General features: G+C 45.2%; 1 long non-coding RNA gene across 1 annotated transcript; it reads right to left on the minus strand.

The window, feature by feature from the left end:
* Positions 1 to 18,744: 18,744 nt before the first annotated feature.
* LOC148137370 (uncharacterized) lies at positions 18,745 to 24,450 on the minus strand. The gene is made up of 4 exons (XR_015754335.1): positions 24,353 to 24,450; positions 21,558 to 21,640; positions 19,737 to 19,828; positions 18,745 to 18,832 (listed from the first exon to the last, which is right to left on the minus strand). It is a non-coding gene; the product is annotated as an uncharacterized LOC148137370 (long non-coding RNA).
* Between the last annotated feature and the right edge of the window lie 248 nt (positions 24,451 to 24,698).

Genomic DNA, 24,698 nt, shown 5'->3' on the forward strand with positions numbered 1-24,698 from the left:
TTGAGAAGACGGTAGTGAGGTGTTATCTTGAACCATTCGCAGTCCATTTGGCGCAGAGAGACCGATAATGCTGGGAGGGAGAGTGTTGCAGGATTTTGGCCGAGTGATTCTCCATCTTTGGTTCTTCAAATGCTGTTAAACTTAATCACAATCTGCACATAATTTTGAGATTTCAGTCTGCAAATCTTCACCATCTCTTACCCTGTATAAAGGAATATGTACAGGTTAGAAATTCAGAACAGATAATTCTAATTTCTCTGGAATATTTTTCCCCTTTCTTCCCCCAAAGCTGTAACCCTGCAGCCCACTTACTCTCTCCCACCATTCTGACTCTGCTACCCCAGAATGTACACCCTCCGCATTCTCATGGAGTTGTTGATAAACAGATCCATGCCACCATTTCCGCCCCTGGTTAGATGCTGCACCCTTTCTGGGTTCACTTCCTTTCCCTTCAGTTGCTGCAAGTCAATAATGTAACAGCAGAATGAAACAAAAGGAAACAGAAAGGGAGGTGGCAGATCCTGGACAGAAGAGGAACCTTCAGGCTGGGAGAATGGGTCAGATCCTTCTTTGTTTCTCAGAGGTCGATTCCCAGCATTACAACAAGTTGGGGATGGAACTTGGTTCCACGTGAGTGTGATGGCACTTTAACCCCACCCCCCAACTGATCAATACTATAAACAGATGTGCCCCTTCTCCACCCAATCACAGTGTGAATGCTTTCTGCTGGTTACCCAAAACACATGCCCCAAAACCCATCCACATTCTGTACATTTACAGTACCAGGTTTCCCTGCACACGTGTGATCCCTGCCTCAGGGATTGTGTGAGTTATAGTCCCCAGGAAGCCTCTGGAGACCTGTTGCTGGAAAGTGAATGAAAAGTGTGGGGTGGAGGGTGTTGTGTATCCGATCCCCATTCAGACACACAGGACATGTGAGCTGTCACTGGGTTTTACTGAGATATCCGCTTAGAAAACTCGATTTCTGATGTAAGGAATATACATTCAGCCAATTGCGGGGTGGGGAGGTTAATAAGGGGCAGCAAATTTTAAGAGAGGTGACTCAGTGGCTAGCACTGCTGCCTCACAGCGTCAGAGACCCGGGTTTGAGACCAGCCTTAGGCAATTGTGTGGAGTTTACACATTCTCCCTATGTCTGCGTGGGTTTCCTCTGGGTGTTCCGGTTTCTTTCCACAGTCCAAAGATGTGCAAGTTTGATGGATTGGCCATGCTAAATTGCCCACAGGGTCCACGCATGTGCCAGTTAGACAATTAACAACAGGAAATGCAGGGTTACAGGGAATGGATGGGTCTAAATGGGATGCTCACTATAGGATTGGCGTGGACTCGATGGATGAATACCCTGTTTCTGCACTATAGGAATTCTATTCTATTCTCATGAAGAAGAATGTACTTATCTCAATGTGTTCTGAATCTGTGGAATTCCCTATTCAAAATGCAGTGGATGCCAGGGCAATGAGCAAACTTAATGAAAAGATACAGATGTTTAATTTGCAATGAGTTGAAGGGTGAGAGAGCGCAGGCAGGAAAATCCAGCTGAGAGCAAGGTGAGGTCATTCATCACCGTATTAAATGGTGGAGATGGTTCGAAGGGCTGCATTGACTCTCCTGTGCCCAGTGCTTATCTTCTTAGGGTAATAATTGGAAAGCTGAATCCAAAAATCACCACCTTCAGAAAATGCAGGATACTCAGGTGGATTAGCGTTCCAAACGTAGATAGTGAGGAAGTGAGTAGGAGATAATCACTTTGCAATTTTAAACTGAGGGGAGACAGTGATTTATGGTTTTAGACTGTGTAGGACATTCACAGCATCCAGAATACTCTGTTGGGAATATCTATCCTATACTTTACTACAAAGCCAAGGTCTTTGACAATGAAACCCAAAACACTGCCTCCCCACGTAATCTGATAAAAGACTTGAGAAGTCTGGTTGAATTTAGAACACAGATGGAAAACGGGAAAATTAAATCCAATCCCAAGATCTTGCGCTTAAACAAAGGAGACGACAATAGGATGAGGCAGGAGTTGGCTAATATAGACTGGAAGCAAAGACTTTACGGTGGGACGGTTGACAGACAGTGGAGGAATATCAAAGCAATTTTTCAAAGTGCTCAGTAAAAACATATATCAGTGAAAAGGAAGGACTTTAGGAAAAGGAGTAATCTGCTGTGGGTGGCTAAGGAAATAAGGGAGTCTATCAAATTAAAATAGAAGGCACACAAATTGGTAAAGACCAAGGAGAAACTGGGAGATTAGAAAAACTTCAAAGATCAACAGAAAGCTTGATGGGATTTGGGATAAAATGTAATGAGTAGCTATCTCCAGGGCCAGAATAGCAGTTTACACTGCTGGAGGGGAACCTGTTGTGTTGGGAACATATGGCCTCTGTAATTGTTGAAGCACTTAACTGTTACCATAGAGATAATCCTGATCAAGTTAAAAATCACAGCACACTCCAAAAACTTGTATTTCCAAATAAACCTGTTGGACTATAACCTGGTGCTGTGTGGTTTTTAACTTTGTCCATCCCACCCCAACCCCGGCTCCTCCACATCAGAATCCTGATAGACAGCCCCACTGAAACTGAAGTGCCTGTCAGATACTTGAGGGGGCCAAAGGGGCGTGGGGGGAGGGGTGTGTGGTTTAACCACAAAGTGCTGAACTGAACTAGACTTTTTAAAACTGCTGTTGCCTTGGAGATAATCCTGAGAGATAGTCTCTATTCAAAACCACAAACCACAAAGGTAGAAGAAAGGGAGCCGTACATCGGACAGGCGGGGAGTTACCTGATGCTGCCTGAAGGCATTTTGCACGTAAAATATCCAGGTAACTGCCATGTCTCATCAATAAAGACTCAAAGAAGACCTCTCAGAGTTCTGTGCCTAGTTATTCCTACTCAGCAGGGTTCAGGAATATGAGGACACAGCAGTCAGACTTCACACTGGAGGATACGAAGACCATGCCAGTAATTGATAAGGAGACTGAGGAAGGTGAAGACCTAGAAAGACCATTATCGTGAAAGAGTTGGAGCTGGGCAAGATAATGGAGCTAAAGGTAGACAAGTCTCATTGCCCTGATGGAATACATCCCAAGATACCAACAGAGTTAGGGGGAGAAATAGCAAATGCACTTAGAGTCATAGAATCCTACAGCAGAGACAGGCCCTTTGGCCCAAACTGGCCCATACCGATCAGAATGTCCATCCACGCTAACCCCATTTCCATGCACTTGGCTCATCTGCTTCTGAAACGTTCCTATCCATGTATTTGTCCAAATGTCTTTTACATGTTGTTAACAGACCTGCCTCAACCACTTCCACTGGCAGTTCATTCCATATACATACCACACTCTGTTTAGAACAGTTGCTCCTCAGCTACCCTTTTATTCTTTCTCCTCTAACCTTAAACTGATACCCTCCGGTCCTTAGTTCCCTGGGAAAAAGACTGAGTGCATTCACCTTACCCAGGCCTCTCATGATCTTATACACTTCTTTAATATATTCCCCCTCTGTTTCCTCTGCTCTAAACAAAAAAAATCCTCGCTTGTCCAACCTCTCTCTGTAACTCAGACCCCTGCGACCTGGCATCATCCTTGTAAATTTCTTCTGCACCTTTTCCAGTTTAATAACTGAAACCTACACTGCACTCATCACATTTTCCGTGTTTCCCCACGGTGCTGGAACCGAAGTGACAACACCAATGGATTACAATCCATGATCGATAATTCACTCAGTTACAACAATCCCATTTTCATAGCTTTTTCCATGATGCAGGAATCCTTTTGTCTTTCTGGTTTCATGGTAAATTGCCCTCATACAAGACCAATCTGTGGCTTAACTGTTCCTGGGAAATTTGCCATGATATTTTAGACTTCCAAAAACCAATGAAATCTGTCTCCACAGTCATCTCACTAACACGGACTTTGCTGTCTCAGTACTTTTTCCAGCCACACTGACATTTGAAATATTTGTTCACGGGCAGAATGCACACCTTTCCTTCCAGATCAAAAGGCCAATGATATCCAGATCGGCACGGATCCAGTAACTATCAAAATTGAACATGAAATTCAATTTGAATTTCTCAACTGCAAATCCCCCCTTTCAGTACTCTACAACAGAGAAAACAGAAAGTGCTGGAGATCCTCAGCAGGTCTGGCAGCATCTGAAATGGTGACAGATGCAGGAAACATTGCAGCCTTGAAGAAGTGTTTGGATGATCACACCAGGCACTTGCGCTTGATGACCGGTATGGAGAAGATGGGGGCATTGTATTCAACAGTTTTAGACCAGAGACTCTGACCTCATTTTATTCTGTGTTTCTCTGAGATTCCCTCTTGTGGGAAGCAGTGGGGAATGTAAATGATGTGTGACCTTTGTCGTGAGAGGATTCGAGTACCGGAGCAGGGATCCCTTTCTGGAAGGGCCTTGGTGAGACCACACCTGGAGTACTGCGTGTACCTTTGTTCCCCTTTCCCAAGGAAGGCTCTCCTGGTTATTGAGAGAGAGTAAAGGAGGGTCACCAGCCTGAGTCCTGGGATGTGTAGATAGTTAAGGGCTGCAGATGCTGGAAGTCAGAGTTTATACAATGTTGATCTGGGGAAGTGCAGCAGGTCAGGCAGCATCAGAGGGGCATAAAAATTGATGTTTTGGGTCAGGACAGTTTGTCAGTCCGGATGAATAGTCCTAACCCGAAACATCAACTTTCCAGCCCCATCGTATTCATGCTGGTCATCAAGCGCCTATTTATTCTAGGCCCACGTTCCGGCACTCAGTGTGCAACCGATATTGTAGTGCTTGGTGTGATCATCTTAACACTTCTGCAAGGCTGCAATGTTTCCAGCATCTGTCACCATTTCAGATGCTGACAGACTTGCTGAGGATGTCCGGCAATTTATGTTCTTATTGCAGATTTCCACCATTTTGCTGAAGCACATAGAGTCATAGATATGTATACAGCTCCATATTTGTTGACTCACATTTCTGAGATGGCAGGACTGATGGCTGAAGAGGGACTCAATCCTCGTTTAATCCTCCTTTTCTTTGGCTTTCTGAGCTGCTGACTACATCACTAATATTCTACCTCCCATTCCCTGACCTGAATCGTACCCATCTAAGCCGACACTTGATTTCCCAACCCCCTGCCAGACTAGTTAAAACCTCACCAATGGAACTGCAAAAGCCCCCATCAGATTTGTCTCAGCTCTGCCCAGGGGTAACCGGTCAGGCTGGTATAGGTCCCACCTAATCCGAAACAGTCCCAGTGCCTGAAGAATCTAAACCCTTCTCTGGTACACCATTTCCCCAGCCACACATCCAGCTGATCTACCCTCTTATTCCTGCTCTCAGTAGCACATGGCACTGGGAGTAAGTCTGACATTATTACATTTCAGGAGCTACATTTTAATGCATCTCTGCTCTCCCTATATCTCGCTTTCAGGCCCTCATCCCTCTGTTTAGCGATGTTGTTGGTATCTGTGTGTTCTACCACCACGGGCTGTTTAACCTCCAGCTCCAGAAAGTCCTGCAGCCGCTCCATGATATCGCGGATCCTAGCTTTATGGAGGTAACATACCATCCTGGATTCACGTCTATGGTCACAGCAGTGCCCGCCCTAACCCTGAGCATTGAATCCCCTGTCACTATAGCCGTGTTTCCTCTCTTTCTTCCCACTCTGTGCAGCGGAGCTATCTGTGGTGGCATGATCCTGGCTGGTGCTGATTTCCCGAGAAGCTACCCCACCCATTCCCGCCCTTACAGAATCCCAAGCGGGATACAGTATCTGTATGAGATGGGGATGACCACTGGGGACTCCTGCACTCCCTTCCTGAGCCTTTTACTTGATCTGATGGTCACCCATTCCCTTTCTGCCTGTGTAGCCCTCACCTGCAGTGTGACTAACTCACTAAATGTGCTGTCCATAACATTCTCAGTATTGCAGATGCTCCACAGTGAGTCCACTCACAGCTCCAGGTCTGAAAAGCAGTTTCCCAGTAACTGCAGATGGACACACTTGCAGCACACATAGCCATCAGACACACTGCAAGCGTCCCTTATTTCCCACATTGTACAAGAGGACCACACCACGGGTCTGAGGTCTCCTATCACAACATCTCTCTACATTCATCTCGTAACTCCCATTAAGAAAATTCAAACGAGTGAGCAACCTTCCTTCACTTCAAACATGTACATTATAATTAAAAAAATCTTTACTTCAGCAGATATGTCATACTTTAAAACCTTAAATACTCTGCAGGTATCACTGACAAATTGGCTGTTCCCATTGGGACCACGTGAATTACTGAATGGCCTGAACTAAAACTGAGTTTCAGCTTCACCTTCTCCCTGTCTCACCTCACTATTTACACCCAACTCCAAAACATTCTCATTGAGCCAAACAGCACTCTCAGTACAGCCTTGTCATTTTCATTGTCTGCTCATACCTACACTGCCCTCAGCCTCCTGTACTGTTCTAATGCATCTCAATGGGAGCTCAGGAACAGCATCTCATCTTTCAATTCAGCCCTTTGTAACCCCTGAGTCAACATGGACTTCAGCAGTTTCTGAATGAACAGACAGTTGTCAGAATCTGGAATGTTCCACCTGAAATAGTGCTGGAATTTGAGTCCACAAGGAATTTCAATGAGAAGCTTGCAGGGAATTGGAAGTAGGGAGTTTACAGGTTAACATCATGAAGTGGGTGATAGGGACTAAATCTGGCATTTGGATAAATCTGTGCTCTCTCTCAGGCCAATACCTCCTTCCACAGCTGCAGGGCCAAGAAATGAACACATACCCAAAGGGTGATCTGACCATGAACTTGAACATCTTTCTGCTTTTTGCTTGACAAAACTATTGGTGATATTTTCCCAGACTGAACAGACAAACCTTTCTCATTCCACAGTTAAATGCCAATGATATTCAGATCCTGATGACTCCGCTGACTGTAGAAACTTGTTTTTGAGATCCCAGTCTCAATTATTCTCAATTAATATCCTAGAAAATGAATTCGCAAAACAAAGCTCACAATCAGTGCAAGGTGAATAGTGAAGGCGAACACTTCTCTTGGTATGTGTTTGATGTGTAAACGCTCATCTTCAAATCGCCCCCCCCCAAATGAGGACATGTGCATGCGCCTTGCTGTACCCTGCCCCAAATATAGATGGCGGCCATAACCCAGGATCTCTCACTGCCTGAGGCCCACAGCTGTTTTCCTCTTTGCTGCAAATGTGGGACCAAGATTTTCTAATTCAGATTAACGACCTGCACAGAGTATGACTAAACCCTCCCAGTCTACACAGATACACTGTGCTGCCACTCTCCCCTTTCCACCTCCTGCAAACACCTAGGGTGATCACGGGTTTCGTGACCCTTCCTCGGAACCAGTGACAGCTGGGAAAAGTAGAATCCCGACAGCGTGGAAACGGGCTCTTCGGCCCAACAATTCCACACCCACCCTCTGAAGTTCATCCCACCCAGACCCATTCCCCTCCCTATTACTCTCCATTTCCCCGGACTAATGCACATCCCTGAACACTACGGGAAACTTAGCTGGGCCAATTCACCGAACCTGCACATCTTTGGACTACAGGAGATAGGGGTTAAAGAGTAAATAATAGGTGGGGACAGAGCGCAAAGAGAGATAGGAACATTTGGAAAGACAAAGGAGTGAATAACAATCTGGTGGGAGGGTGGAAAGCTGTTAGTGGAGGAGACAGGAACCTGGTAGCATCTGAGTGGCAGTGGTGAAAATGGTGACTGATGAGTTACATTGTGGCTGCAAAAAGATCCCGGAGCTTCAAGTTGCCTGTCACTTTAACACACAAGACTGTTCCCTGTCCAACATCTCTGTCTCATGCTTACTGCAGTGTTCCAGTGAAGCTTGATACAAGCTGGCAGAACACTCCAGAACATACCAAATAGCTTCCTATTTCAAGGACTGCAATTTCCCCTCCCATGTGGTCAACAATGCCCTCCAGTGTATCTCCTCCCCTTCCCACACCACTGCCCTTGAACCCCATCCTTCCAACCCCAACAAGGATGGGATCCCCCCACTCCTCACCTTCCACCCAGATACAACACATCATTTCCACCACCTACAATCAGACCCCACTAGAGATATGTTTCCCTCCCCTCCCCTTTCAGCATTCCACAGAGACCATTCCCTCTGTGACTTCCTTGTTAGGTCCAAGCTCCCCACCAACCCATCCTCCACTCCCAGCACCTTCGCTTGCCACTGCATGTGGAGTAAAACCTGTGCCCACACCTCCATCCAAGGCACCAAAGGATCCTCCCACATCCAGCAGAGAATTCCCTGCCCACCCAAACACCTCAACTGTTGTGTCCTTTGCTCTCAACGTGGTCTCCTCTACACTGGGGAGTCAGGACGCCAACTTGTGGAATATTTCAGGGAATATTTCTGGGACACATGCACCAACCAACCCCACCGCCCTGTGGCCGACCACTTCAGCTACATCCCCTCCGCCGCCACGCTGCCAAGGACATGCAAGTCCTGGGTGTCCTCCACCCCCAAATCCGAGCCACCCCACGCCTGGAGGAAGAACACCTCATCTTCTACCTTGGAACCTTTCAACCACACGGCATCAAGGTTTCCTCATCTCCTCTCCCCCACCTTATCACAGATACAACCCTCCAACTCGGCACTGGCCTCTTGAACTGTCCCACCTGTCCATCTTCCTTCCCAATTATCCATTCCACCCTCTCACCACTACCCCATCTACATCTACCTAGTCTCTTCGTAGCTCCCTTCCCCCCCCAACCCCAAACACCCCTCCCTATTTATCTCTCAGCCCTCTTCTCCCACCTCCCACATTTCTGATGAAGTGCTTACATGCCCAATATGTCAATTCTCCTGCTCCTTGGATGCTGCCTGACCTTCTGTGCTTTTCCAGCACCACAAGCTGGAAGAACAACACCTCATCTCCCAGTCGGGAACCCTACAATCCTCTGGCTTCAACATCAAATTCAATAATTTTAGGTCCTGAACTCTCCCACGTCCTAGTGTCTTTGCCCCTTACCCCACACACCAGGCCTTGTTATTACATAGCCTGGCATTACACACTACCTATGGTTAGCCACTAACAGTCCCCATAAACAGCTATTCACCCTCCCCCTCAGATCATTATCCACTCTTTTTGTCCAATTGTTCTTATCTCTCTCTTTGGACTCTATTCCCCCCCTATCATTTACTCCTTAACCCCTACCTTCTGCATAAAAAACAACATTTTTTCTCAGTAGCATCAGTTCCTGAGGATGTGTCACCGAATCCAAATTGCGAACCGATTTCACTTCACAGATGCTGCCAGATCTGCTGAGCTTTTCCAGTACTTTCAGTTGTTATGTGTGATTTACAGCATCCACAGTTCTTTCAATTTACCTGGAGTATCTAATTCAGGTCTAGCAGACTGAAACAGTGTTTATCAACCTTCCCAGTCCACACCACCTCCATCTCTCTCCCAGTCTCTGCTGTCTCTCCCACTCCTTCACATTCAGTTCCCCCTCACAGTGACACTGCGCCTGCAAAGCTGATGGTCATGTGTTGGCCTGCTGGACCCACCCCTCATTCACTCCCATTGGCTGGAGGACCACGCCAACTCTCCTATTGGTCTGAAGCTGTGTCAGTCAGCCAGGCCCCATTGTGACCTGAGTGGTGGGATCCTCCCAGGTGCATCAGAGGCTGAGGGGTGACCTCACAGAGGTTTATAAAATCAGGAGGGGCATGGGTAGGATAAATAGACAAGGTCGTTTCCCTGGGGTGGGGGAGTCCAGAATGAGAGGGCATAGGTTTAAGATGAGAGGGGAAGAATTTAAAATGGATCAGAGGGGCAATTTTTTTTCCCACCGAGGTTGGTGCGTGTATGGAATCTTCTGTCGGGAAGTGGAGGATGTTGGTACAATTATACCATTTGGCATCTGGATGGGTATATGAATAGGAAGGGTGTATGTGCCAAGTGTTGGCAAATGGGACTTAGATTAGATTGGGATATCTGGTCAGCATGGACCAGTTTAACCAAAGGGTTTATTTTCATGCTGTACACCTCTACGGCTCTGCCCTGTGATGAGCTTCATCATTCACAGTGAATGAGGCAGCATCACAGAGCACAGGGGCTGGGAGCTATTCAGCCCATTGGGGCTGTATTCTCTCCCTCTGGAGATAGTGCCAGTCAGTTCCAACTCACCTCCCACTTGGACATAGCCTTCCAAATCCTTCCTTAAAAAGTTAAATTTCAAATTTGTTTTGACAATAGCTACTGAATCTGCATTCAGCTGTCTTTCAAACTGTTCCAGATGCTCAGAACTTAGTGAGTAAAATAATCTTCACATTTTTAACCTGCATTATTTGCCAGTTACCTGAAAGTAGTTACTAAAAATTGTGACGTTAAACATTTCTCACTCTGTCTCTCTATAAATGAAATATCCTGGAAACAAATCAACTACTGGTCAAAATCAGTGCTTAACCTTCCCAGCTCCAAGGAGAATTGTCTGACCTTCTGCTAACTCTCCATAAAAGAGAAACCCATCTTAATTTTAATTTATTAGTGTCGTAGAGATGTACAACACAGAAACAAACCCTTCAGTCCAAATTGTCCATGCCGACCAGATATTCTAAATTAATCTCGTCCCATATGCCAGCACTTGGCCCATAACCTTCTAAACCTTTCCCAATCACATATCCAATGAGATCCATTTTAAATGTTGTAACTATACCAGCCTCCACACTTTCTCTGGCAGCTTATTCCATACTCGTATCACGTTCAGCTTGAAACTCTGCCCCTAATATCCCTTTTCAATCTTTTCCCTCACGCCTGTGCTTTCTAGTTTTGGACTCACCTAAACAGGAATAAGACCCGAGCTGTTTACCTTATCCATGCCCCTCACGATTTTATCAACCTCTATGGTCACCCCTCAGCATCCGATTCTCCAGTGAAAACAGCCTCAGCCTATTCAGCCTCTCCCTATAGCTCAATTTCTCAACCCTGGAAACATCTTTGCACATCTTTTCTGAATCCTTTCAAGTTTCACAATATCATTCCGATAGTGGGGAGACCAGGACTGAAAGCAGAATTCCAGAAGTGACTGAATCAATGTCCTGTACAGCCGCAAAATGACATCACAACTCCTGTACTCAATGCACTGACCGATAAAGGCAAGAATACTAAACACCTTCTTCACTACCCTGCCTATGATTCCACTTTCAAGGAACTATGAACCTGTACTCCAAGATCTCTTAGTTCAGCAACACTGCCCAGGACCTTCCCATTAAGTGTAGAAGTCCGGCCCTGATTTGCTTTTCCAAAATGCAGAACCTCACATTTATCAAAATTAAACTTCATCTGCCACTCCTCAGCCCATTTGATCGGAGTCTCATTGTACTCTGAGGTAACTTTACTGTCCACTGCACCTCAAATTTTGGTGTCTACTGTAAACCTACTAACCATAGCTCCTATATTCACATGGCAATCATTGATATAAATGACAAAAAGCAGTGGACCCAGCACCCAGCCTGACAGCATTTTGCTCACCACAGGTTTCCAGTCCTAAAAGCACCCTCCACCAAGACACTGACTGATCAGCAAGGTTAGAGCTCATGGAATACAGGGAGAACTAGCCAATTGGGATCCAGAACTCGCTCAAAGGCAGAAGACAGAGGGTGGTGGTGGAGGATTGATTTTCAGACTGGAGGCCTGTGACCAGTGGAGTGCCACAAGGGTCGGTGCTGGATCCACTACTTTTCGTCATTTATATGAATGACTTGGATGTGAACATAGCAGGCATAGTTAGTGAGAGGTGTAGTGGACAGAGAAAACAATTACCTCAGAGTACAACGGGATCTTGATCAAATGAGTGAATGAGCTGAGGAGTGGCATTTGGGAAATCAAATCTTAGCAGGACTTATACACTTAATGGTAAGGTCCTGAGGAGTGTTACTGAACAAAGAGACCTTGGAGTGCGGGTTCATAGCTCCTTGAAAGTGTAGCCACAGGTAGATAGGATAGTGAAGGCGACATATGGTTAGAACATGAAGTATAGGAGTTGGGAGGTCATGTTGTGGCTGTACAGGGCATTGGTGAGGCCACTATTGGAATATTGCGTACAAATCTGGTCTCCTTCCTATCGGAAGGATGTTGTGAAACTTGAAAGGGTTCAGAAAAGATTTACAAGAAAGTTACCAGGATTGGAGGATTTGCGCTCAGCTGGGGGTTGAATAGATTTTGACTAGACTGGGGCTATTTTCCCTGGAGCGTCGGAAGCTGAGAGGTGAGCTTATAGAGGTATATAAAATCATGAGGGGCATGGATAGGATAAATAGACAAAGTCTCTTCCCTGGGGTGGTGGATCCCAGCACTAGAGGGCATAAGTTTAGGGTGAGAGGGGAAAGACTTTAAAGAGACTTGTGGGGCAACGTTTTCACAAAGGGTGGTACGTGTATGGAATGAGCTGCCAGAGGAAGTGGTGGAGGTTGGACGAATGCAACATTTATAAGGCATCTTGATGGGTATATGAATAGGAAGGATATGGGCCGGGTGCAGGCAGGTGGGACTACATTGCGTTGGGATATCTGGTCAGCATGTACTGGTTGGACCGAAGGGTCTCTGCTTCTGTGTTGTACATCTATTACTCTTTGATCTTCCAAACAATTTTGTATCCAAATAGCTAGTTCCGCCTGTATTCTATGGTGTTGAACTTGCTAACCAGTCTGTTATGTGGAACCTTGTGTCTTTCTCAAGTCCAAGTTAATGACTTCCATGCACAAAGCCATGCTGACTATCCCTAATCTTTTCTTGCCTTTCCAATGACATGTAAATTCTGTGCCTGAGAATCCCTTCCAACAATTTGCCTGCCACTGACTTCAGACTCACCGGTCTATAGTTTCCTGGCTTTTCCTTACTACCTTTCTCAAATAATGATTTGGAGATGCCTGTGTTGGACTGGGGTGTACAAAGTTAGAAATCACACAACACCAGGTTTTAGTCCAACCGGTTTAATTGGAAGCACACTTCCAATTAAACCTGTTTGACTATAACCTGGTGTGTGATTTTTAACTTTCTCAAATAATGGCACCCATCTTCCAGCACCTTGTCTGTGGTAATCGATGATACAAATATCTCAGCGAGGGGCCCAGCAATCACTTCCCTGGCATCCCACAAAGTTCTGGGATACACCTGCTCAGATTCCTGGGATTTATCCACCTTTCTGCTTTTTAAGACATCCAGTACCTCCTCCACTGTAATATGAACAATTGCCAAGTTATCACTGTTTATTTCTTCAAACTCTCTAGCTTCCATATCATTTTTCAGTAAAAACTGATGTGAAATACTTACAGAATCTCTCCCACCGCCTGCGGTTCCATAGACAGCCTTACTGATTTTTGAGGGTTGCTATTCTCTGCCTGGTTACTCTTTTGTCCATAGTATATTTGTCGAATCTCTTTGGATTCTCCTGAAACCAATTTCCCAAGCTATGTCCTCTTTTTGCTCTCCTGGTTTCCCGAGAGTATACTCCTCTAGGGAGTCACACAAACACAGCTCTCCATACCTGCCATATCCCTCCTTCATTTTCTTGACCAGAGTCTCAATTTCTCTAGTCATGCAGCATTCTCTACACCTACCAGCCTTGGCCTTAACAGGAAAATACTGTGTCTGTACTCACATTATCACAGGCCTATGGAGGCATTGGCAGATGTGGACATCAAAACAATCAATCATTCTCAGTAAAGAGGTACTGTTGAAAAAGCTAAGAGCCCAAAGGTAGATGGGTCTCCTGGCCCTGATAGAATGCATCCCAGAGATGGGGGGGGGAAATAGCAAATGTTCTTGTGATTATTCACTAAAATTTGTTCGACTCTGGGACAGTTCCGACAGATTGGCAAGCTGCAAACGTGATGCCACTTATTCTAAAAAAATGCATCGGGTGCTGGTGAGGTCACACCTGGAGTACTGTGTACAGGTTTGGTCTCCTTACTTCTGCAAGGATGTACTGGCACTGGAGGGAGTGCAGATGAGGGTCACTAGTTTGGGCCTGGAGTTGAGAGGGTTAGTGTATGTGGAGAGATTTAGGACTGAGTTCAGGAGGAACTTCTGCAGCTAAAGGGTTGTGAATCTGTGGAATTTGCTGCTGAGTAAAGCAGCTGAGGCTTTCATCTTGAATGTCTTTAAGGCAAAAGATAGATTTCAGAACAGGAAAGCAATTAAGGGTTACAAGTAAGAGCAGGAAAGTGGAGCTGAGGCCATGAAAAGATCAGCCCTGGTCTTATTGAATGGCAGAGCAGGCTTGAGGGGTCAGATTGCTTACTCCTGCTCCTCTTCCTTATGTTCTTATGTTCCCCCTTTCCAGCCATCCCTTTCCCTGGAAATAACCTCCCGCAAACAAACTTTGCAAGTTCTTACCTTGTGCCATCGAAATTGTCCAATTTAGAAGGCTACCTATTAGATCTAGTCTATTATTTTCTGTAACTATTTTAAAGCTAGTAGAATTATCAGAGAATCCAGACAGCGTGGAAGCGGGCCATTCAGCCCATCACATCCACACTGAATATCAGAACCTTCTACCCTACCCCTATAACGTTGCAATTCCAATGAGCAATCCACCTGGCCAGCACATCCCTGAACACTATGGGCAATTCAGCCTGGATAACCCACCCATCCGACACATCTTTGGACTGTGGGAGGAAACCCGAGCAACCAGACGAAACCCAAGCAGACAACCACAACAAGGTGATCATCCCTTTCTTATTTCCCAGTTCCATCCAAATAACTTCACTGGAAATACTCCCAATAATATCCTCCCTGAGCACAACCATAAAGGTATCCCTAATCCAAAATGCCATTTTGCCTCCTCTCGTCCCCCTTTCTATCCTTCCCATTGCATCTATACCCATCCATCACTGAGCCACGTTTCTGTAATATTCATGATATCCAAGTCCCATGTTCAAAACCAAATCCTCAGCTCATCTGCCTTCCCTGTCGGGCCTCTTGCACTGAAATAAATGCAGTGAAACTGCTCCGTCCCACCTCGTTCTGTGCCTTGCCCTTGCCTGCCTTGACTGTCTAACTTCTCAACTGTACCAGCCTCAGAATACCTCTTCTCTCACTATCTCTTTAGGTTTACCCCTCACTCCCTCACTGGTTTAATGCCTCTTGAGTAGGACTAGCAAAAATCCCTGCCTGGATATTAGACACCTTCCAATTCAGGTACAATCCATCCTTCTTATGCACGTCAATTCTACCCCAGCAGAGATTCCAATGATCCAAACATAGCAATCCTTCTCCCTGCACCAGATCCTTAGCCACACATTCATCTGTTCTATCCTGCTGTTCCTACTCTCACTAGCATGCGGCACAAAGAGTAATCCAGATATTACTACCCACAAAGACCGACTTTTTATCCTCCAGGATAATTTGCTATATTCTCTCGTCAGGACCTCATCCTTTCCTCTTCCGATGTCATTGGTACTAATGTATAATGAGCTCCCACTGATCATACTCCCTTTTGAGAATACTCTGCTCCCTCTCCGAGACATCCTTGTCCCTGGCACCAGGGAGGTACCACCCATTCTGATGTCTCACTGTCAGCTGCAGAAACGGCAGTCTGTGCCCTATACCAGAGAATCCCCTATCACCATCGATGACCAGGAACCTCATATACCTCACATTACACTGGAGCCAGTCTCTGTACCAGTACCTTGCTTGTCAGTGCGATATGCCCCTGAGAGTGTGACCTCCGACGTTTTCCGAAACAGTGTACTTGTTTGAGATCAATCAGCCGGGCCCCATTGTGAGGTAAGTGGTGGGATCCTCTCTCTCTCTGCCCTGGGATGAGCTTCATCATTCACAGTGAATGGGGCAGTATCACAGAGCACAGGGGCTGGGGGCTATTCAGCCCATTGGGGCTGTACTCTCTCCCTCTGAAGATGCTGCAAATCTGTCCCAACTCCCCTCTCACTTGCCCAAAGCCCACTAAGTCCTTCCTTAAAAAGTAAAATTATAAATCTGTTTGAGAACACCTGCTGAATCTGTGTCCAGCTGCCGTTCAGCCTATTCCAGGTGCGCAAAACTTACTGAGTGAAATAATGTTCTCATTTTCACTCTGCATTATTTGCCAGTTACCTGAAAGTAGTTATGAAAAATTGTGATCGTGCTAACAATTCCTCTCTCTCTGCAAATTAATTGTTTGGAAACAAATCTGCATCTGGTCCAAATCACTGCTTAACCGTCTCAGCTCCAAGGACAATTATTTGTGCTTCTGCTAGCTCTCCACAAAGGAGGAACGCATCTTAATTTATTAGTGTCATAGAGATGGACGGCACAGAAACAGACCTTCGGTCCAATTCTTTCATGCCGACTCGGAATCCTAAACTACTGGAGTCCCATTTGCCAGCTATTGGGCCCTATCCCTCAAAACCCATCCCATTCACGGATGCCTTTCAAATGTTGTAATGGTATCAGCCTCCACTTCTTCATCTGGCAGCTCATTCCACACACACACCACACTCAGCTTCAAAACGTTGCCCCTTAGATCCCTTTTAAATCTTTGCCCTCTCAACTTAAGCCCATGTGCTCTTGTTTTGGACCCACCTCACCTGGGGGGGGGGAAAGACCCCGGCTGTTCACCGTATCCATGCCCCTCACGATTTCAATCTCCATAAAGTCACCTCTGTCTTTGACTCTTCAGGGAAATTACCCCCAGCCTCTCCCTGTAGCCCAAATCCTCCAACCCTGGCAAAGTCTTTGTCAATCTTGTCTGAACTCTTTCAAGATTCAGAACATCCTTCCCAGAACAGGGGATTTTGAATTAAAACAGAATTCCTGAAATGGCTTAATCAATGTCCTATCCAGCCACAATATGATGTCCCAGCTTCTGTATTCAATGCATCGACCAATAAATATAAGCATACCAAACACCACCTTCACTAGTCTGCCTATCTGCGACTCTACTTTCAACGAACAATGAATCTGAAGGCCATGGTCTCTTTGTTCAGCAATACTGCGAAGGACTTTACCATTACATGTATAAGTCCTGCCCTGATTTGCCTTTCCAAAATACAATAGCTCACATTTATCTAAATTGAACTCAGTCTGCCATTTTTCGTTCCATCTGAACAAGATCCTGTTGTATTCTGAACTAACCTTCTTCGCTGTCCACTACACCTCCAATTTTGGTGTCTTCTGTAAACCCACTGACTATATCTCATATATTCACATCCAAGTCATTTATTTGAGGACCGAATATCCATTCCTGCAGCATACTGCTGCTCATATGCCTCCAGTCGCAAAGCAACCCTCCATCACCACCCTCTGCCTCCTACCTTCAAGCCAGTTTTGTATCCAAATGGCTAGTTCTCCCAACATTCCATGTTATCTAACCTTGCTAACCAGTCTGCTTTGTGGAACATCGTTCAGTGTCCACATAGACAACGTCCACAGTCTGCCTTCATCAATCATCTTTGTCACATCTTCAAAAAAACTCAATCAAGTTAGAAAGAGAGAATTACTCACACAAAGTCATGTTGACTATCCTTAATCTTTCCTGGTCTTTCCAAATACATGTAAATCCTATCCCTCAGAATCCCTTCCAACAACTTGCCTACCACTGACTTCAGGCTGCCAGTTCTCTTGTTCCCTGGCCTTTCCTTACCACCTTTTTAAAATAACAACACTTGTCTTCCAGCACCTCACCTGTCACAAACGATGATATAAATACCTCAGGGAGGGGTACTGCTTTCCTAGCTTTCCACAAATTTCTGGGATACACCTGATCAGGACCCAGGGATTTATCCACCTTGATGCCATTAAAGACATCCAGTACCACCTCCTCTGTAACATGGACACTTTTCAAGTTATCACTGTTGTTAACTATCAAGTTCTCCAAACTCTTCAGAAAAGAGTAGCATAGTATCTCTCCCACCTCCTGTTGTTCCACAGATGGCCTTCTTGATCTTTAAGAAGTTGTATTCTTTGTCTGTTTTTTCTTTTATCCTTGATATATTTGTAGAATCGCTTTGGATTCTACTTAAACCATTTCCTAGAGATATTTCATGTTCCCTTTTTGCTCATCTGATTTCCCTTGAGTATATTCCTGTAAAAACATGAACCTGTACTCCCAATTCCTCCGCCTCTGCCATATCTGCTCCCAGTAGAAGCAATTCTACTCCAGGACATCCCAGAAAGGATTCCTATTTCAAGGACTGCATTTCCCTCCCACGTGATCAACAATGCCCTCCAATGCATATCTTCCACTTCCCGTACCTCCGCCTTCCCCCCACCCCTCCAACCACAATAAGAATATAATCCACCGGTCCTCACCTGCCACCCCACGAATCTCCAGATACAGCGCATTAACCTCTGCAATTTCCGCTACCTACAGTCAGACCCCACCACCAGGGATATATTTCCCTCCCCAGCCCTTTCTATGTTCCACAGAGACCATGGGATATTTGGTACTGATGTGCTGCCCCACTGATACCTCAGTCACTCACCCTGCCCAATGGTCTAGTGATACTATCGCTAGATGGATAATCCAGACAACCAGATAACGTTCTGGGGCCTAGAGTTTGGATCCCGTCACAGCAGACAGTGGAATGTGAATTCAATAAAAATGTGGAAGTAAGAATCTATTAAAGACCATGAATCCATTGTTGATTGTTGCCAAAAAAAAAAAGCCCATGAGATTCACTAATATCCTTCAGGGAAGGAATCTGCCATCCTTACCTGGTCTGACCTACATGTGACTCCAGACCAACAGCAATGTGGTTGAATCTTAACTGCCCTTGAGGCCCAGCCAGTGACACCCTCATCCTGTGAATGAATTAAAAAAGGTCAAGTCTTGTATACAATCATACTATTCTTACAGATAAGTGATCTGTTAGTAAATTTGCTTCTCAATTCCCGGCTGACTATTTATTTCTCAGTTCCACCTGCACAACTTGCCTGGATGTACTTCCAGGAATATCCTCCTAAAGCCCAGCCATAATGTTATCCCTCATCAAAACCACCTCACCCCCCTGCTCTGTTGCCCCCTTTCTATCTTTGCTATAGCATCTATACCTTGGAACATTAAGCTGCTAGTCCTAACCATTCCTAAGTCATACCTCTGTAATTGCTGTAATATCCCAGTGCCATGTTCAAAACCATACCCTGAGCTCCTCTGCCCGACCTATCGGGCCTCCTACATTGAAATAAATGCAGTGTAACTGCTCAGTCCTACCTCATTCTGTGCCTTGCCCTTGCCTGCCTTGACTGTTTGACGTCTGAACTGTACCAGCGTCAGACTTAGCTCTTCCTCACTCTCTCTCTGGGTTTACCCACATTCCTTCACTGGTTTAATGCCTCCTGAATAGCACAAGCAACTCTTCCCTTTCAGTGCAGGTACAATCCATCCTTCTGATGGAGGTCAATTCTACCCCACAAGAGATTCGAATGATCCAACAATGTGAACTCTTCTATTCCTATATCATTGATACCAATAAACAACAGCCTCCCCTCAAAATGGTTACTCTCTCCTTTAAGAATATTCTGCTCCCTCTCTGAGGCATCCTTGTACAAAAATTACACATTCGAATAATAAACCTTACACTCATCACATCATTATAAAAGGATTACATAACACATGATGGTTTGGGGAGACCTTTTGAGAGAATGTGATGATTCAAAGGAGAATTTTTAAGCAGCAAAAGGGATTGATCTGGAACACAATACTCACAATGCGAATATCCAGGTCCTGATGTACTGAGTAATTCAGAGTTTGGCAGAACATTTACTGAGATTACCATCTGAATGTCCACCTGTAATATCCTGTAATACAAGTTTATAAAATCTGTCACTCTCAGTTCAAGTTAGAAACTCACACCATCCCCTCCTCGTGGCGCAGGATTACTGTACATAGTTACAACATGTCATCAGGAAGGGGAATGGAATGTTTTGTTTAGAGGGTTTTCAGTATGAGAGTTTGGAGTATATACCTGAGAGTAACGTGAGGAAGTGGTGGTGAGACCACCATATCTGGAGTAAAGTGAGCAGTTTTGGTCCCTTTAGATAAGGAAATGTGTCACTTTATTGGAGGCATTTCAGGGAAGATTCACTAGTAGAAAGTGCGGACTGCAGATGCTAGAGATCAGAGCTGAAAAATGTGTTGCTGGAAAAGCGCAGCAGGTCAGTCAGCATCCAAGCTGAAGGAGAATCAACGTTTTGGGCATAAGCTGAAGAAGGGCTTATGCCCGAAACATTGATTCTCCTGCTCCTTGGATGCTGCCTGACCTGCTGTGCTTTTCTAGCAACACATTTTTCAGCAGGGAAGATTCACTGGGATGATCCCTGGTTTGGAGAGGTTATCTTTTAAATAAAGGCTGAACAGGTTGGGACTCTACTCACTGGATTTTGGAGAAAGAGAGGTGATCTCATTGAGACAGATGGGATTCTTAAGGGGTTTGACAGGATAAATACTGAATGGATGTGTCTGAGGGTAAATACTGGGAGGGAAGTCTGGAACCAGATTCCGGGTCAGTCACGGAATCAAGGGCTCTACTTCAGATTCGTCAAGTTTAAGGCGACACAGAGGCGGGTAAGGGGTTTCAGTAGCAATGGAGCTGGGGTGAGGAGGAGACAAACAATGTTTAAGAGATTGGAATTCCTGGTGTTTGGGATTGTGCAGATGACTGATCAGAAGGTCACCTTGGGGTCAGATATAACAGCAATATTGTGAAGAACGTATTTCTGCCTCAGACAGTTACCAGGGAGAGGGAGAGGGAGAGGCTCAGCAGTAAGAGAAAGGAATTTGGAATAACAACTGAAGGCAATGGGTTTAACCATTACAATGTTTCATTGGAGGAAACTGCAGCTAATCGAATAGTGGGAATGTGATAAGCAGTTTGGTAACTGAGTAACAGTGGAACAATGGAGAGGGATGGTGGGGAGGGAGAGCTGGGCAGTGTCAGTGTACATGTGAAACCTAACATGGTGCTTTTTCACAATATCAACTCCTGGCAGTATGTAGGTGAGATACAGGAGAGAGCAAGGATAGATACTGGAGGGACACCAAATGCAAGGAATTCAGAAAGGAAAGAGAGAGTGGAAATGGAGCAGGATTTTCCAAAAACCGTGAGGTCAAAAGGAAGTTTTTCAAAGAAGGGGAGAGAAGGGCATAACCAGAAAAGACAGACAGACAGAACAAGGAACAATATCTGTGAATCGGTGAGGAGGAGGAGGAGACAGAGTGTTGGAAAGTCTGTGATTTAGCAAGCTTGGGTAAATTGTAAAGATGAGCTCTGATAAGGCTTAACAAGAGACTGGAGAACGATGTAGGTTTAGGACAAAAACCAGGAACACCACGTGAGGCAGTTTGGCTCAGTGGGCTAGTGGGAGGGAGGGAAGCAGCAGATCGGATTATCTCAGTCATGGTGACAGAGAAACTCCATGTGCTCCTCACTCATGTTATTGGAGGGGAGGATAGAGGAGACAGGATGATGGACAGTGTTTTACAAGAAACAAATCCAGGGTTAGTGATATTTAAAATGAGTGAACAAACCTGATGTATTTAGCTTTTATCCAGAATATTAAAACAAACGACTGAAGTCCTAGTTCGAATCCCATCTTGGCATATGGTAGAATCTGAATTCTCGAAAAAATAACTGGAATTAGGAATCTCCTGATTTCCATGAAACCATTGTCAATGGTAAATAAAATCCTGCCAACCTGACAGCAGCCCATCCAGCTACTCACTGTACTAATCACTGCAAAGTCTCAACACAGGAATGAAACTGGATGGACCATGTGGCATCTAACAAGGCACCAGAAATTACAACCACAGAATCAGCCCTCTCGATGGTGCAACGTCCTCCTCACTAACATCTAGTTTTTGGTGCCAAAATGTGGAGAGCTGTACCTCAGATTAGTCAAGAAGCAGCCTGACATAGTCATATTCACGGAATCATCCCTTACAGACAATGACCAGACACCACCATCACCATCCTAGATATCGAGAGTGTGGTGCTGGAAAAGCACAACAGTCAGGCAGCATCAGAGGAGCAGGAGAATCGATGTTTTGAGCCTCAGCCCTTCATCAGTCTGATCTGGTGTGCTTTTCCAGCACCACACTCTCGACTCTGACCTCCAGCATCTGCAGTCTTCAATTTCTCCTAAAATCTCTGGATATGTCCTGTCCCACCGGCAGCACAGACCAGACAGAGGTGGTGGCACAGTGGTGTACAGACAGGGAGGATTCGCCCCGGGAGTCTCATGGCTCCTGCTGATTACCACGTACTGTCCTCCCTTGGCTGATGAATCAGTTCTCCTTCATGTTGAACAATATTTGAAGGAAGCACTGAGGCAACAAAATGGTGTCAAACGTACTCTGGGTACAGGATTTCAATGTCCACAATCGAGACTACCTCTGCAACAGAATTACTGACTGAGCTGGCCAGGTCCTGAAGGACACAGCTGCTCAACTGAGTCTGCAGCGGGTGCTGAGGGAACCAACAAGAGGGAAAAAAACATACTTGATCTCATTGTTATGAATTGACCAGCTGCAGATATGTCTGGCCATGACAGTATCGGTAAGAACGACCATCACATGTTCCTTTTGGAGACAATGCCTTGCCTTAAAGTTGAGAAAACCTCCACTGTGTTGAGTGGCACTATCACCGTTCTAAATGGGACAGACTACAAAGAGATGTAGGATCTCAAACAGGGTATCTATGAGGTACTGTGGGACATCAACAGCAGCAGAACTGTACTCCAGCACAATCTGTAATCTCATGGGGTTGTAAATCCTGCTCTCACCCATCACAATGGACAGTAAAGGAGGGCATGCCATGAGCAGCACCAGGCAGACCTAAAAATGAAGTGCTAATCTGGTGAAGCTATCAAACAGAATTACCTGCATATCAAACAGCATCAGCAGCAAGCAACACAGCTAAGTGATCCAACATCCAATGGAACAGATCGGAGCTCTGCAGTTCTCCCACACCCAGTTGTGAACGGTGATGGACAATTAAACAACTCACTGATGGAAGCATCACAGATATCCCCACCCTTACTGATGGAGGGGCCTCACACATCCATGCACCAGATAAGATGACAGCATTTGCAGCAATCTTCAGCCAGAAGTGCAAAATGGGATGATCCATCTCAGCCTTCTCTAGTGGTTTCCAACATCACAGATGTGAGTTTTATGCCAGTTCGATTCAGTTTGAATAACATCAAGAAATGGTTAAGTAGTGCAAAGGCTACGGGCCCTGTCAATATTCTGGCAATAATACTGATGGCTTGTGCTCCAGAACTTGCCACCCACCGAGCCACGTACCGCTCCAGCACTGGCATCTACCAAAAATGCGAAACATTGCCCAGGAATGTTAAACACAAAAACACAGGACAATCCAACCCAGGCAATTTCCATCTATCAGTCCACACTCGATCAGCAGTAAAGTGATGGAAGATGTCATCACCAGGGCTACCAAGCAGCAGCTGCTCTGCAACAGTCAGCTGAGCGACACTCACTTTAGGCTCCACCAGGGCCACTCAGCTCCCGATTGTGTCACCGCCCTCATTCACAACCTGACAACCAGCTGAATCCCAGAGGTGAGGTGAGGGTGATAGCTCAGTCCCACTCCAAGATCACTATTTCTAGCTGATTTCACCCTTGTCTCAGCTCATATACCTTCATCCACATTGTATTATCTCTAGACTTCATTATCCAAACTCACTCCCTGGCCAGCTTCCCACATTCAACCTCCCTGTAATCTCAAGAACATCTAAATATCTGCTTGTTGATTCATCAAAAGTCTCCTATTCATAAGCAACAACATAGAGTCATAGAGATGTACAGCATGGAAACAGACCCTTCGGTCCAACCCGTCCATGCCAACCAGATATCCCAACCCAATCTAGTCTCACCTACCAGCATGTGGCCAATATCCCTCAATTTAAATTTCTCACACTTGATTTAATTCCTGGCTGTGATAATCCCTAGCTCCCTGCACCACACACACTTTGAGACCTTGACAACCCATTTTCTTTGAGACTCCCAACCATTTGTTAATTCATTACTTCATCTGTGTGACTGTTTCTACAGTTGCTGAAGCAGCATGGTCTGAAATTCGCAGCCAAAATCTCACAGGTCTGCTTTCCACCTTTAAGACATCCCTCAAAACCTGCTTTTGGTCACCTGACCTAATATCTCCATCTCTGGCCTTCTGTCTAAAGTTCTCAATAGTATTTTTGTGAAATTATAAGTATGATAATAAAAATACAAACTGTTGTTGATTTGACATTATTTTCAAATCATCACTGTTGCTGTAATGAATAATCTATAATGTCTCTTACCCAACCACATTGTGAGAGCACCTTCACCACACAAACTGCAGCTGTACAAGAAAGTCAAACATCACCCTTTCCACAAGCAACAGGGCTTTGGCATTAATCACTGGTATCTGTGGAAGGAGAAACACAGTTGATGTTTCAGGGAGTGCAAAATGGATTACAGGGAATGAAAATGGTGCAGAATTTGATAGTCAGAAATGGAAGGAAAATACACTTGCTTGTTGGAAAAAAGAATTCTTGACTGTCAAAAATATTCAAGAAAAAAGTAATCTGATAATAGAGCAGCACATGGTCAGGGACTGGGCCGCAATGAAAAACTCATTTGCAAAGGGTCTATAAAAGTAATAAT

This window comes from Chiloscyllium plagiosum, unplaced genomic scaffold (genome assembly GCF_037043375.1).
Source record: "Chiloscyllium plagiosum isolate Xiang-an unplaced genomic scaffold, Cpla_swu_hap1 HiC_scaffold_44, whole genome shotgun sequence".
In the NCBI taxonomy this organism is placed as follows: domain Eukaryota; kingdom Metazoa; phylum Chordata; class Chondrichthyes; order Orectolobiformes; family Hemiscylliidae; genus Chiloscyllium; species Chiloscyllium plagiosum.